This window comes from Gallinula chloropus (assembly GCF_964237585.1).
Source record: "Gallinula chloropus genome assembly, chromosome: 2".
Taxonomy (NCBI): domain Eukaryota; kingdom Metazoa; phylum Chordata; class Aves; order Gruiformes; family Rallidae; genus Gallinula; species Gallinula chloropus.
In genome coordinates this window covers 10,813,472-10,828,788 of record NC_140086.1, presented here as the reverse complement: position 1 = coordinate 10,828,788, position 15,317 = coordinate 10,813,472, and the positions used below count along the sequence as shown (strand labels likewise).

The following is a 15,317-nucleotide window of genomic DNA, read 5'->3' as shown; positions in this document are numbered from 1 at the left end:
AATAAAAAAAAGATAACAGAATAAAAGTTATAAGTAGTACAATTTAGAAGGGCATGTATTGTCCTTCAGAACAAACTACCCAGCAAAACAGAATCTACCCAGTTGTAACAAATTTATCTCTGCAAAATAAAAGCACTTTTGTAGAAAGGGTTATTAGGCAAGTCTATCGGAGATCTCGCTACAAGCACTGAAGCATTTAAAAGCTTTTCACACAGATTTGATACCAGTCAACATCAGGACCCTCAGGAAGTATGGAAAACCATGCAGAAAGCATGAAAAACAATGTAAGACTAAGACAACAAACTAAGGTTTTTCTCCCCCTATAAGAATTTAACTCTGTAGCAAACATAGTTAAGTCTTAAAGAGAATCAAGTAAGCCAGCCATCTATCTGCAAGTAAACTGTTTACTATGAGCTATCAATTATACCATCCAGTGTTCTACTCAAAGCCAGAGCAGAAACACATATTACTTTGCTATAAGGTACTGCTCAAGCTTGATACTGCTGAAGTTTTTAAACCTCATTTCTGCTTTCCTCAGTTGAAATGAAAAAGTTTGCTGCCTTCAGTGCTCTGGCACAGGAGCATGATGCTTCAGCTCATTAAGTACTAAGTTATACCTGGTCTCCACCAGTTTCTGGAACACAATCATAATCTTTTATCATCTACATTTTGCTTTATACTTCTTCATACCGCTTGTGCAATTTTGCAGAAAGCACTGTCCAAGACAGACAACGCTTTACATCAATAGCTAATACACACTTCAGGAGCACATGAGTTTGTCTGCATTTGACCTGTCATTTTCCTGCCTGCATTTTTGTTTTTCTACACAAACTATCTTTTCAGCCAACATATTCTTCTATTCAATTCTGTCAACTCTATTATCCAAGTTAAGAAAAAAAGACTGCAAATGCAATGGGACAGAACAGTAGATGCAAACCAGGCTGTAGAAACCACCTACAATACAGAGGCATTTGACCACAGCTGCTTGTAACAACAAAGTATTAAGTAAGGCTTCTTCAAACTGAAGTGAAAGCTTCCTACAGGCTCAAAATGGATCTGAACATTAATTCACAAAAATCAAAGCCAAACACAAACCATCAATTGCTGGGAGGCCTCTCAGTCTGACAGACTATCCTAAACTGATCAACTGTCTTTAAGTTTCAGGAGAGAAATTACATGCTTGGGCAACTTACTCATTATGCATCAGCTTGATTCAAATGAAACACCTATATTACAACAGCCTGAGAAGAGAAACATCATCACTTCTTATTGCAGTTTTCTGGAACTCTACTATAATCTAAGAACTTTACAACATGAATGAGTTTGCCTGGACCCTGACAAAGAAAGTAAGATGACCACTTAGGGGTAAAATCTTCCATTAATGTTAAGTGCCCAGATTTATAAAATTTTATATGTTTAATGAATACATTCAGTTGTCTTCATGTGGCAACCTCAGTATCCTCTTAATTCAAATACACTACTCAACTTCAAGGCAAACTCTCAGAAGTTATGAAATCACCAGGAAAACATGTTCCCTACATGCTTTGCTAATATCTCAGGCAAATTCATTAAGTGGACAGAGACAAAACCAATTATCAAGCATTCAGGTCTTAATTATTTTTTCCTGGAATTGCTCACTTCACATAAAGATTGAGGCCAAACATGAATCATATAACAGTCTGGGTTGGAAAGGACCCAAAGGATCACAGATTTCCAACCCCCTGCCACAGGCAGGGCCACCAACCTCCAGGCCTGGATCTACACAAGGCTGCCCAGGGCCCCATCCAACCTGGCCTTGAACACCTCCAGGGATGGGGCATCTATCACCTCTCTGGGCAGCCTGTTCCAGCACCTTATCACTCTCTCTGTAAAGAACTTCCCCCTAATACCTAATCTAAGCCTTCCCTCGTTTAGCTTTAGTCCATTCCCTCTTGTACTGCCATTATCTACCCTTCCAAAATGTTGATTCCCCTCCTGTTTCTCTGCTCCCTTCAGGCACTGGAAGGCTGCAGTGAGGTCCCCCCACAGCCTTCTCTAGTCTGAACAAGCCCAGCTCCCTCAGCATCTTTCTGTAGGGGAGGTGTTCCAGCCCTCTGATCATCTTTGTGGCCTCCTCTGAACCCTCTCCAACAGTTCCACATCTTTCTTGTACTGGAGTCCCCAGATCCAGACACTGTACTCCAGAGGGGGCCTTAAGAGGGAAATTCAAATTACACTAAAAATCCTAGAGCTTGTAGAAACAATAGTTTTAAAAAATAACCACACTATCAAAACCTAGTGTTTTACATGTTTAGTTCATTTTAGAGTTGTTTAAAGAGCAAACTAATCTTTCTTTTAAAATTGTTAGTTGTGGTCAAGCTGTAAGTTCCTCTGTAAGCTCTTCCAACTGAAGCACCAGAAACTCTCCACGTGGTGGAGTTATTAAGCAGGTTGGTAGCACAGTGCATGTCCATGCTGACTAGGAAAGTCTTCAAGCACCACACTTTACTCTCTGATGCTTTAGAGTCACAGGTGATGTGTGTCTTGCACCTAATACACTCTCTACAGATGCACCTACTTATTTTCAGAACACCATGCAAAGCTCCAACTCTACTTCACACTGCTTTGTGACAAAGTTAGGAGTTGCTACCCTAGATTATAGGATTGTTTCAGAATTAGACTCATATAGCAGACTTGGTGGAAGATATTCCAAAATGCCTTGATAAGTCATAAATCAGAACCTTGTGGTTTACCTTTTGGCAAACAGAGGTCCAGCCTGCATGTTTACAATGGGCAAAACCATTGTATCAAAGAAGAGGCACCCAACCAAATGTAGCTGTACACATTGTACATGTGCTTTTAACACACTACAGTTACCCACAATATCATTGCTCCATCCAGTAGCTCAGCCTTACGGTTTAATTCATGAATCAATGATTTCATACTAATCCCCAAGTCAGTCACTGGTTCCCAAGTTCACAGAATGAACAATGCTCTGCACCTAGCTCCACAGCCTGGATTTACTCTCCTCATTTCTCTTTGCCTTTCCTCAAGGCAAACACACACACAGAATGTCTGAAAGAAATAGCTGTATTGCTGTAAAAATAATCACACTGTGCAATGCTCACTGCAAAACAAATGAGAGTTTTAATAAACACTTGTACATGTCAGTTTTATTGTGTAATTATCTTTGTATAGCAGTACATGCATCTGGACCCAATGAAGTAGCACCATTACTTGTAGGAACAAGTTTGTTTTTTCCCCATCATCCCTATTGCTTCTCATCACTCTACACTGCACTGGTACAGCATCACCTCGAGCACTGGTTGCAATTTTGGGCAGCACAGTACAAGGGCGACAAAACTATTAGACAATGTCCAGAGAAGGTCAACAAGAATGGTTAAGGGTCTGGAGGGAAAGTTTGACAAGGAGAGGCTGAAGTCCCTTGGCTTGTTCAGCCTGGAGAAGAGGAAACTGAGGGGAGACCTCATCATGATCTGTGGCTTCCTGACAAGGGGGAGCAAAGGGGCAGGCGCTGATCTCCTCTCTTTAGTGACCAGTGATAGAACCTGAGGGAATGGGATGAAGCTGCCACAGGGGAGGTTTAGGTTGGATGACAGGAAGAGGTTCCTTACTGACAGGGTAGTTGGGCACTGAACCAGGCTCCCCATGTCACAGCACTGAGCTTGACTGAGTTCAAGAAGCGTCTGGATGATGCTCTCAGTCCCATGCTCTGACCTGGCTGGTCCTGTGTGGAGTCAGAGGTTGGACTTGATGATCCTTAAGGGTCCCTTCCAACTCCAGATATTCTATGATTCTGTGTCAAAGTAGGACAGCTCTTGATTGTTACCATCATATGACAGCAAGAGAGAGCAAAACCATAAAAATTAATGAAGCTGAACAGGACTGCACAGAAAGGCAGGCAATTGCTTTATTTGCAACCAGGTTTGTCCTTCCATACAAACCTTAAAACTATAGAAAAGTGTCCAAGAATTCTGTAAGATTCATAGAAACATTGGCTGCTTTTATACTTCGAGCATGCACAGAATTCACCAATTCAATTTCATGGAAGCTGCTTTGCTGTAACTTGTTGACCAATTAAACGAGAGAAAACAGGAAGCTCTGCTAAACTGCAAACAAGTTCAGCAGATAGACTAGGCTTGGCTGAAGTAAAGGAACACTGTTACAGACATTTTTACCAGGGAAGTGCAATACCCACGGACAAAAATATTTTTGAAGAACCTATCCCAGACATGGTGGAACAAAGCAAGCAAGGAAGCATTCAGAGCACTTCAAGTGAAATGGAGACACAAGGGTGGGCAGGCAGGGAATCTGAGATGTTCAGAAGCATCTATAACAAAGAGCTTTATTAACCTGCAAAGTCTCAGCAAAGAAAAAAATGTCACATTTCTTCTCATATATTCTCTGCCAGTTTAAACAAGATCTCCTTCCAAGCACTTCCTGTGAAAGCAACACTAGCTTGGCAAAAAAGCTGCCACCTGAGGACTATAAACATTTTTACAAGGGAGATTTTAGAGAGGACTAACATCTCTTTCCCTAAAACTGTAGTTGTGAGTGGACAATATTTTGGTCACTGGAGCTTCTGCAGGTGACCCCACCCCAAAAGATGTAACTTCTCTTGTATGCTTAAATTACATAAGCTACATAACACAACCAGTTTTTCCAAATCTGGGTACAGAGAACCCTGCTATCACACCACTAAAATCTAGTTCCAGTAGGTCTTCACATCAAAGAGCCTCTGCAGGCTTCCTGTCATCCCTCTCAGAAGAGGCTACAAGGTGAGGGAAAACAAACAAAACCAAACCCCCAAAAAATCCAAACCCCAAAATACCCCCCCAAAGAGTGACATCAGTGCAGGTGCTACAGAATGGCAATATACTAAAAATTATAATATATACCCCCCACACCTTATAAATATCAAAATTATTTTGCCCAAGTAATTTTCCCAAATCAAATCATAAGCAGCTTAATTTTAGCAACGCCTCATAGGAAGAACAATTTGCAAAAGAGATCAAAACCATCATTTATAAGATAAGGAAAGAGTAGTACACAAGACAAGTCTTACAGTAAAAACTAGTCTGTTAAAACATCCATGGCAACTTCATCCAACTTCCTCTTTAAAGTTAGTTATACTCATTGTCTGACTTCCATCTCAGTAACTGATGCAGACAGTACGAACAGTCTCTAGGGTAAGAGGTTGGGTTAGACAATAGATACAGTTAGGATATCTCACTTGCACTGTCATAGCATCACTGTTAGATTTACAATTTTCCCCATAACTCTGACACACAGTAAAGGAAGAAAAATACAAAACAAAACCCAGCATAATGTCAGCATATCTTACATTTAAGCTGCCCCTTTAAAAATCCTTAAAGTCGCCCATTCCTGCTGATTTCAAAACCACTCACCATCACCACTACCCATTACATCATGAAGAACACAAGAACAAGAATGGACCATTATGGTCCTGCATGTTTACAACAGAGTTTGCACATTCTGTTGTAATTCACAGATCACTTTCCCCAAGTTCCCTGACTCAAGAGCCCTTGCAGAGAGATCTGGAAAGACTAGAGAGCTGGGCAATCACCAACCATATAAAATTTAACAAGGAAAGTGCTGGATTCTCCATCTGGTGCAGGGTAATCCTGGCAATACATACAAATTGGATGATGGAAGACTGGAGAACAGCCACACGAAAAGTGATCTGGAGGTTTGGGGTGATGGCAATTTGAGTCACCAGTGTGCCCTGGCAACCGAAAGGGCCAACCACGACCTGGGATGAATAAAGCACTGCGCAGCCAGACAGTTGGGGAAGTGAATGCCTCACTCTATACTGCACTGCTACAGCCCCACTTTGAAACCTCTGTGCAGCTTTGGGTGCCTCCACGTAAGGAGGACATCAAAATACTAGAGAGTGTCCAGGGGAGAGTGATCAAGATAGTGAAAGGCCTTGAAGGCAAGACTTATGAGGAGCAGCTGAGGTCACCTGACTTGTTCAGCCTGGGGAAGAGAAGACTGGGGGTGACCTCATTGCACTCTACAACTTCCTCAAGGGCAGCAGTGGTGGGGGAGGTTCTTATCTCCTCTCCCTAGTGATCAGACACAGAACATGATGAAATGGAAAGAAGCTGTACCAGAAGAAGTTGAGGCTGGGCATTAGGAAAAGGCTCTTCAGTGAATGGGTAGCTGGTCCCTCCCTCCAGGCTCCCCAGGAAGTGGTCACAGCACCAAGCCTGTCAGAGCTCAAGGAGCATCAGGACAAAGCTCTTCGTCACATGGTTTATTTTTAGGTAGTCCTGCAGGGAATTGGACTTGATGACCCTTATGGTTCACTTCCATCTTGAGATATCCTATGTTCTATGAAATAAAGGCTTAAGAATCTAACAAAAATATGCTATGTAAATCCTAGTGGGTTCATGACAAGACACAACTTTCCTGACAAACAGAACCAGCTACATTTTATTCCTTCGCAGACCCTCACCCCTAAGAAGTCTTACTGAAGTGCTATGGAACACATTTCCTCAAGTATACTTCCCTCTTCAATCCCTAATTCTTGATTTGTGAATCCAAAAATCAGGAGATATCTGATCAGAAAAGTAAACTATAATAAAAGAGGAAATTAGTTTGCTAAATTCAAGGTGGCAGCTCTAGAATTCAAAATTCAGATCATCTTCCTCACAGAAGCAAAGTCAATCCAACAGAGACGTATTTAAGCTGTAACAGTCATCACTCTTCAGAAAAAATGAGCTGACTCTCTAGTGGTGCAGGCTGATCATTTAAAAAGAATTATATCTTTGTCAAACACTGAGTAACTATTTAAACTATTACTAAACAATCATACAACCCCCCAAGTTTGATAAGCCTTCTTAAATACAGATTTGTAAATGTGATTAACATGCTATTCCCTCCATTAAAGAAGTCTTTCACTGAATGGAAAAAAAAGTTATCAACTTTGGTTACATCAGTTTTATTAGGTTTAAACATGCTGTTTTTTCAAGAACAAGCTCAGTGTAAACCTTTACCAGAAAACACAAATAACACATTCATGAAACTAAATAACCACTTTTTTCAGCCTGCATATCTTGCAGAAGATTAAATTATGCAATCCAAACAATTTTAAGAAGGATTGCCTTCTACCATCAAGTAGAGTTTTGAATGTCTTTGTGGACAGAGCTTCCACAGTGTCTCTGGGCATCTGTTCAGACTCATGGTTCAAAATAAACAAAACAAAACCAACAACACATACCCTCCCTATACCCCAAACCTGCCTTCTCAGGTTTCTTCCTTTGCTTTCTTCAATGTACTACATATATGTAATATGACCTTCCCTAAAGTTGAAGGAATCCAGTTTCTTGAGTGATTTGCTCTAGGCTCCTAATCATCTTGGTGATCTTCACCCAGACTTGTGGCAGGACGTCATTTCTCTCACATCTTGTTGAACCCCAAACGCAACACGTCAGACAGGGCCTCACAACTGCTGAGGAACAGAAGAACCACATTTTCTGACTGCTGGTTGCCCTCTTGCCAGCACAGCCCAGTATGCGGTTGGCCTTTGTCACTGCCAAACCACATGTAACTTGTCATCCACCTGAGTGCAAGGTTCTTTCCTGGAAAGCTGCCTTCTAGCCAGACTGTGCTACTTCACAGGGCTGCTCCACCCTGGTGCAGGTTTTCTTTCACATTTCTCTTCACTGAACCACACACCACTCCCCCTGACAGACTACTTCTCCAGGTCCCACAATGGTGACTGCCTTCTACCACATCTAGCAACTTCCCATCATCCAAATATGCTTGAGATGATACTTTAGCCCAGCATCCAGACACTTAAAAGACACCATATAGTACTGGCCCAAAAACTGATCTGGAGGGATGGCATTTGCAATATGCTACCATGCAGACTTTGGCTAGGTTACCAAGCCCAGAGGGTGGTGACCAATGAAACAATGTCCCACACAGCCTACAGGTCACTTAATCTCTCATCAATCTGGATAGAAGTCTGCCAGCACAGACCATGTCAAAGGCCTTGCAGTCCTGTAGACTTTTATTCTGCAGAAAGTTATCTCCAGCATCATACTACATTTTGAGTTCTTAGGCAAGGCAAAAAACCCCAAAAAGAGACAACGGAATCAGTATCATAATTACCTATTTCTGCAGCAGAAAGACATCTGAATTTCTCCTGATAACAAACGTAACAAGGAGGATAAAACAAGTGAGGTCAAGATAGAGGTGGCTATTAAAAAGAAAGAAAAAGTATACATCCTCTAGCTTAACCACAGCAGCAACACAGCTTGGCCTTTCACCAGTGAGCAAAAGCGATGAGGCAGCCATGTGTGTGCTCATGCACACGTCTATGTGTATAAAGGGGCAAACAGGACCCCACGAGGGTTTCATCGTTCTTTCACAGGAGCACTGAAGAAAGTTCCCCACAATCACAACCAAACCCACTGTCCTCAAAAGTCTTACTTGTCACAATGCTTACACAAAACCTCAGCATAATCCCACTGGTATTTAAAACCCAACATATATAACAGAGATCAATACTGTCTCTTTAGAAATATTAAAACAACTGTTTGCTGCACTTTTCAGCAGGGACCTTACTTCCAGCTGTATGCCTTCAGGAAAGGAATCTCATGCTGTTATCTCAGGAGTTTTCCTTCACACTCACCAATAAACTTTAGGCCCTTAGCCAGCATTAATCAAACCTTACAGAATGGCCTCTAAGAAGTACCGTGGCACATGCTATTAACAGGATTCTGTTAATAATTTAAGTTTCACATTAAATATAAAAATATTAGTTCAGGGCATTAATTTTTTTTTTTAGAACATGCTTATATTGCCTCTCTCTACATTTGAAACAATACTACAAAATTAGCATTCATGGTTTGATTCTGCCTAATGCTTTTATTGCAAGGTACTATTCCATTCGAAGTTTGAGGCTATATTCTTTCTTACAGTTTTCCTCTGTAAGTTAAACATCTATTCAAAAAAATATTAACATACATATTAATTCACACCATTACAAACAACAGTTATGAAAATTGAGTTTTCCTCTTCAGAGAGAGAAATATACTAGAAATTAGATCAACCAACCTCATTCCATTCCGAATCGTTAATCTGCAGTCATGCTGGATAACAAATAATGGGCTTGTGGGTTGCCCACCCTTTTTTTCCTCAAACAACTTTTTCCCTTTTATTGTGTTTTAATGACAGAAGGTATTTCCACAGGACTCCAATCTAAACACTAAACCCAAGTCATGTCACTTTAAGCATGTCTCTCTTCTCCATCAAGGCCCAAGTTCCCATGACTACACGGCACACACTCTCAGGATTTATCTGACCGGCATACTGAACAGAGTGCACCAAAGAGCACTTTCACAGCTTCCTAACTGATGAGCAAACATGAACATGCCTGTTAGGAGTTCAAAGCAAGCAGCTGTACTTTAAAAAACACGAGCTACCAAAAAGCAGTAAGTACTCTCAAAAAACGTGCCTAAAATGAACATGAATTCTCAGAAGGCAAAGCTAATTAATCTGAAATGTTGAGTTACCACTGAATTTTTTTGTTCTCTCACATCAGTCACATTTAGGTAAAAGGAGACTGCCTGCTTATTACAGCCAAATGTTTCGACTAGTATCAAATGAAGGGTAAAACCGATTACATACTAGGTGAGTAAGTACTATAGCATGGAAATACAAAAGCATCCTCAACTGCATTTATGTGAAACACAGTGCTGTAAATACACAACACTGCTGTCAAGTCTCCATCACATTTTCAGTACCAGGATCAGGAGTCACCCATGAGCTGTCACTGCGACCTCTGCATTTCAGAAAGCTCGCGTACCCATTTTTATGTCTTTGATGTAATTTGTCAATCAGTGCAAAAGCAGTAATAATTATCCTAAGTTTTATTTACTAGACAAAGAAACTTTTCTTGCCTGGTTCTGCTACCAGATGAGTATTTCCTTGAAAACAGAAGATTGCTTGTGGTCTGTTACATAAGAATCAGTTCTTAAGTACAAAGCTCTCTATGATGCAAGACTGTTTCTGACTGCCATAAGTAACAGATTATAAGGTTAGGAAAAGTTGGTTTTAAGTCTACTGCTGGACTCTCCTGGATTTCATCCTCCTCAAGTTAAAAATTTGTTTTAATTAAAAAAATAAAGAAGGATAAATGCAAAGTTATGATTTTCCTGTGGTAGTTACATAAGGGTGATACTTCAGTGGAAACAAGGTGATAGGAATGATAGAAAAGTTTCTTCAAAATACACACACAAAATAGATCTTACAGTTCTTAGTTCAGGATAAATTAATTGCTGAATTCATTCCATTTATTTAGAATGGAAGGGCTCCTGTTTTCCTGCATGGTTCACCTGCCCCATCCCCCAACAGAACATGTGTCTCTCAGAGGATCTCGTGGTAGAAACACGTATGAAATCACTGTTCATGAACTGACTATACAGCAGTTTCAGTGCTACACACGTTTCTTGAAAATCTTGAGGAAAACCCGTCCCCTTACCCTCTTCCCAAAAGCCCTTCTGCAAGTAGAATAAAAAAACTCCTCAAACTGAAGCACAGAGAGTTACACATAGCAAATTATGAAAATTATTCATATATAACATAGTTTCAAAGAAAAAAAATTTTAAAAAGGGTAAAACAAAGAATCCATCATACTTTCCCTTTTGCCATCTCTAATCTTGGATAAGTGTCCATGACACAATGAAAAACATTGAGAAATCTTTCTCCATCAGGTTATGTTAGATAACACCAGGTTTGCACTAAGAACAACAAAATTTATGTTCAGCTGAGCAAGAGCCAGTCAATCATCCTTTCACTGATGTAGCATGCACGCATCTGTTACAGGACCAGGCTAGACCAACAGATAGATCTCTGAGCTCAAGCAGATCAGCAGAGCAAGAAACAAAATGAGCAACAGTCATTACAGAAATGGTGGTCTAAGGGGTTTTTTTACATTTTTTAAAAAGCCCAAACACGTCTGCAGCCGTATTTCAGTTAATCTTTCATTAGAAAATTATGTATATGTCATCTAATTGTCAGAAAGCGTATTTTGAGTTTTCAATTTCTCACTAAAGAGCAAAAGAAAAAAAACAAACATTTATTCATTAAATTTTATCAAGTATTACAAAAGAATAACAGTAAAACGAACATCAGAAACAACTGCAGCTATTCTTAATGGCATCATCACCTTCTAACTGTCCCTTCTTATCTACCAGCCTGCCTAATGTGAATTTAAACGTTTAAGCCTAACCTCTGTATCTTGAGACAGTCACGCAAAACATCTGCTGCTTTAGGAGAAAGACTCAGAACTGCCTGGTCATGAAAACCCAAGTTATCCCTGGGGTGCAAAGATGTCCTTTCAGCTGAAGCTGGGACACAGCAGAATTATAATCAAGCCAGTCTTGTGGCAATACCACATGTGCACTACTTATTCTCAGAACAGATGTCATCATTCCCCAAAAATTCTGAGCAGCTCACATAGTAATATCATCTCAAGGAATAAAATAAACTCTTCAAAAATCAATTTGAGTAACACAAACCATAGCGCATGTCAGGTAAGAACAAGGCAGAGGCTCTATTTTAAGACATGGTATCAGTAATCTGTCTCTATGATTTTATGATTTCAACTTTAAAAAAGTAATTAATCACCCATTTGCATACACAGTAAAGCATCTCTTCACAGCAATATTATTAGAAGTGTCTCCCTGTTTCATGAAGAAACAGGAAGTAAAGAAGTAAAGAACGTCTTCCTTGCACGAATGTAAAGTTAGGCTGAAGAAATCAACATGGAAAGCAACACATACTGCAAATTCTGTTAAACTAGACGTAGACTACAATATAATGGTTTTATTCCCTCCCCTCAGATTTTTCTTGGGAAACAAATTAAGAATTGTTACTTTAACAATAGAATGAAACTTTAAATTGTGTACCAATAGCCATCAGACAACCCTCAGCTTTTAAAAACAAAACAAAGTGCTTGCAGTTCTTTGGTAACTACTGTATCAGATGCCTACGCTTGGCTACAAAGATGACAAGGTCTTTTTATGGTCTAGGTGCAACTGGATGATGAAAAAAAACCAAAGCTTGCAAATTTTCAGAACTTGCTCAACATGAGCCAGCAATGAACACTCGCAGCCCAGAAAGCCAACGGTATCCTGGGTTGCATCAAAAGCAGCGTGACCAGCAAGCCGAGGGAGGTGATTCTACTCCTCTACTCTACTCTGGTGAGACCCCACCTACAGTACTGCACACAGCTCTGAGGTCCCCAGTACAGGAAAGACACGGAGCTGTTGGAGAGAGTCAAGAGGAGGGCACAAAGATGGTCAGAGGGCTGGAGCAGCTCTGTTATAGAGACAGGATGAGAAAGTTGGGCTTACGCAGCCTGGAGGAGAGAAAACTCCAGGGCCTTACAGCAGCCTTCCAGTACCTGAAGGGGCCAACAGGAAAGGTGGGGAGGGGCTGTTTACAAGGGCACGGAGCAACAGGACAAAGGGTAATGTCCTTAAACCCTTAGATTCAGATCAAACATTATGAAGAAATTTTTCACTACGAGGGTGGTGAGGCCCTGGCACAGGCTGCCCAGAGCTGTGGCTGCCCCCTCCCTGGCAGTGTTCAAGGCCAGGTTGGATGGGGCTTTGGGCAACCTGGGCTAGTGACGGTGTCTCTACCCATGGCAGGGGGTTGGAACTAGATGAGCTTTGAGGTCCCTTCTATGAGAAGTTTCAGTAGTTTCAATGTGTCATGAAACATTCCTACTAAAAAAAACCCAAACCACTTGTGACATAGCAGCATGAACATACTATTTTCCATTTTGATATTACAGGGGACGTAAACAAAGATTAGTTGGCTTCTTTTAGGGGGGGTTGGGCGTTGGTTTTGCCTTTTTGCTGTTGTTGTTTAAATAAGTCACCAACAGACACAGAAAAGTCATTTGAAGACTCCTTCCTAGGGTTCTGGTTTTTGAGGTACGCCTTCATATTTTATTCAGCTTTCCTCTAAAAACTTACCAAAAGCAAAGTCATCAGAATCAGTAAAAAAACCTGCTCTGATTTTTCATCTGAAACTTGTCCATAAACCACACCTAACTGGATCCAAAGTCTCCTCCAAAAATAGTCTTACTCTAACAAGAAGAGTCCCAACTAGGAGAGAACATATATTAATCCACCTGGTTGAACTAACTGGGCCTCCAGAAGAGGACAACCAAGTGAAAAAAACTAGCAAATGAGTCCATCATCCATGTTATTTCAGAAAACTTGTCATGATTAAGGAATAGTAAATTTAACAATTCTTTAATGCCTTCATGGAACTAGATAAAGACCCTGACACACAAATAAATCAGTCCCTTTTTTCTCACATTCTTTGTGAAACAGTGGTTCTGATCTAACCACTGATCTGAGCTATGGCAGGAATTACACCAGACAGAGGCTTTGGAATGGATCTAACATTCATTAAATTTAACGTCCTCATCATTTCTGTTCAGAGAAGAGTTTTAGCTCACAATCTTGTTTAGAATAACATAAATAACTAGTTTACCCACAAAGCAGCTTATAGTCAGTGAGGCAGGTGCAGGTTGTGTTGAATTAAGTTAGCTTTAAAATAATGACCTATGATACTTCAGGCTGCGGTGCTGAAACAGCACAGAGCTTGACACTGCCCAGTGAGGTCTCCAACCCAAATCAAGTTAAAAAAAATCAGACAGCTGCAAGGATAGGATCATCCCCTCTGCATTAATATAGCGGGTTCAAAATTGGAAGTTCAGGAGCTGCTAGAAGAGCTCTCCAGTCATTCATGATGCATGGGCAATAGCAGCGGTAATAAGAGCTACATAACAGCCACTTCAACCATTCAATTTCAATCCCCTGCTTCATATGAATCACAGCCTTAGGTAAGCAGAGGTGCAGAAACCAACCTAGATTTAAAGCAGCAGCAGCACCAGAACTCCATATGCAAGCTACAAGGATAGACACACAGTCAAAGGCTCTAATTGAGCACTTCACCTGCCACATTCTCATCACCTGCATTTCTTCACGCAAATTAACAGCAGCGATTTGGGAGAGTTGCAGATTTTTTGCATACATGTAATAGTAAAGCATATTTATATCGTGTTTCCCATCAAATAAAACATTTTTTATTATTTGCAGATAATAAACAATACAAAACAAGTCCAGAATCAATTTAAACCACAAAGTTTAAATAGGGCACATGAAACCGTTACACAGACAAAAGAAATTCAAGAAATAGCAATGCAAGCACTAGAAGCACCTACTGTTCTCTATTCCTCTGACTTATTGCTCTCAAATCAGACATGAAAACTTTGAAAACATACACAATCCACATAAACGGTGCAGAACACTGTGTATTTGTCTTCTGTACTTTGGTTTTCTTTGGACAGATGTTACCACACTCAGGCTGTACTGATGTACCTCCCAAACCAAGAAAGACTATTCCTACCCTAGAAGTCACAGTGATGGCAGACCATTTTTCCAATTTCTGGCAAATTTTTAAGCAACCATGGCTTAGTTACACAAGGAAAAAAATGCAGTTACAGTTATGGAAAAGTTACAGAAGTTGTTCTAGGTTACGTAATAAAAAATAGGTAATTTTAAATACAATCCTACCATCACTCTATTACTTGGTCAGTTATTGTAAACAATAGCACTGTTAAAAGTCTTGAACATAGCCAGTATTTTTCCTACATTAACTAATTTCAATCCTATGAATTAGATTTTCCATACCCAAGACTACAAGGAGAATGCCATGATTAATACTCCTTCCTTGCGTGCTTTCCTCATGCCAACACATTCAGCAAAACTAAAAAGAATCTATTAAACCCATCTCCTAGATACATGCTGGCTCCGGAAGAACCGACAAATACTTAATGAACTAAGAAGTGTATAATCCAAAATAACTGCAATCTATCAGCAAAATCTTGTCTTCTTTGACTGTCATTACTTTTGTACCTTTAACCAAGCGCAGGGCAAGAGAAGAGCTACATTCTTGTTCTAAAGTCATTTGGAAGACATTTCCTCATTACTGCTGACCTAGTCCAAAGGAAATCACACTGAAACCTCAAATAGGAAGCAGTAGACTCGCGTCCCATAGAAACCAGCTTTGGAAGTTCACCCATTTTCACACTCATATTTCTTCTCAGTGAAGCAGGATGAACATTTAAATGATGCTCATAATAAGCATTAAAAAAAACCCAACCCAATGCTGAGGCTTCAAGGTTGAGATGCTGCGACTATATAACCACTTCTGCTGCATTATTTTTGCCCTCATTCCACTACCTACTTTGTTTTCAT

The 15,317-nt window shown here is 40.3% G+C and overlaps 1 protein-coding gene across 2 annotated transcripts in view; it reads right to left on the bottom strand.

Moving 5' to 3' along the window:
• Positions 1-15,317, bottom strand: part of ASAP1 (ArfGAP with SH3 domain, ankyrin repeat and PH domain 1) — a gene marked incomplete at its 5' end in the record, with an annotated part of 135,605 nt that overhangs the window by 109,074 nt on the left and 11,214 nt on the right. The gene's annotated exons all lie outside the window — the stretch shown is intronic.